This window comes from Sinocyclocheilus rhinocerous, unplaced genomic scaffold (assembly GCF_001515625.1).
Source record: "Sinocyclocheilus rhinocerous isolate Xijiao unplaced genomic scaffold, SAMN03320098_v1.1 scaffold2261, whole genome shotgun sequence".
Lineage (NCBI taxonomy): Eukaryota > Metazoa > Chordata > Actinopteri > Cypriniformes > Cyprinidae > Sinocyclocheilus > Sinocyclocheilus rhinocerous.
In genome coordinates this window covers 13,477-14,583 of record NW_015660574.1, presented here as the reverse complement: position 1 = coordinate 14,583, position 1,107 = coordinate 13,477, and the positions used below count along the sequence as shown (strand labels likewise).

The 1,107-nt window shown below is 48.3% G+C and overlaps 1 protein-coding gene across 1 annotated transcript in view; it reads left to right on the top strand.

The window, feature by feature from the left end:
• LOC107725336 (glutamate receptor ionotropic, NMDA 2B-like) overlaps positions 1-1,107 on the top strand; it is a 36,337-nt gene that overhangs the window by 27,328 nt on the left and 7,902 nt on the right. The window lies entirely within an intron of this gene.

Below are 1,107 nucleotides of genomic sequence, written 5' to 3'. Positions count from 1 at the left end.
TCTGTCTGTCTCTCCCCTGTCTGTCTGTCTCTCACCTGTCTGTCTGTCTCTATCTCACCTGTTTGTCTGTCTGTCTGTCTCTCACCTGTCTGTCTGTCTCTATCTCACCTGTCTGTCTGTATGTATGTCTGTCTGTTTCTCACCTGTCTGTCTGTCGCTATCTCACCTGTCTGTCTGTCTCTATCTCAACTGTCTGTCTCACCTGTTTCTCTGTCTGTCTGTCTGTCTCTATCTCACCTGTCTGTCTGATTGTCTGTCTGTCTGTCTGTCTGTCTGTCTGTCACCTGTCTGTCTGTCTGTCTGTCTGTCTCTATCTCACTTGCACTTCTGTCTCTATCTCACCTGTCTGTCTGTCTGTATGTATGTCTGTCTGTCTCTCACCTGTCTGTCTGTCTCTATCTCACCTGTCTGTCTGTCTGTCTGTCTCTCGCCTTTCTGTCTGTCTGTCTGTCTGACTGACTGTCTGTCTGTCTGTCTCTCACCTGTCTGTCTGTCACCTGTCTGTCTGTCTGTCTGTCTCTATCTCACCTGTCTGTCTGTCTGTCTGTCTGTCTCTCACCTTTCTGTCTGTCTGTCTGTCTGACTGTCTGTCTGTCTGTCTGTCTCTCACCTGTCTGTCTGACTCTCACCTGTCTGTCTGTCTACCTGTCTGTCTGTCTGTCTGTCTGTCTCTATCTCACTTGCCCTTCTGTCTCTATCCTGTCTGTCTGTCTGTCTGTCTCTATCTCACCTGTTTGTCTGTCTGTCTCTATCTCACCTGTCTGTCTGATTGTCTGTCTGTCTGTCTCCATCTAACCTGTCTGACTGTCTCTCACCTGTCTGTCTGTCTCTATCTCACTTGCCTGTCTGTCTCTATCTCACCTGTCTGTCTGTCTGTCTGTATGTATGTATGTCTGTCTGTCTCTCACCTGTCTGTCTGTCTGTCTCTATCTCACCTGTCTGTCTGTCTGTCTCTATCTCACCTGTTTCTCTGTCTGTCTGTCTGTCTCTATCTCACCTGTTTCTCTGTCTGTCTGTCTGTCTCTATCTCACCTGTTTCTCTGTCTGTCTGTCTGTCTCTATCTCACCTGCCTGTCTGTCTGTCTGTCTCTCACCTGTCTGTCTGTC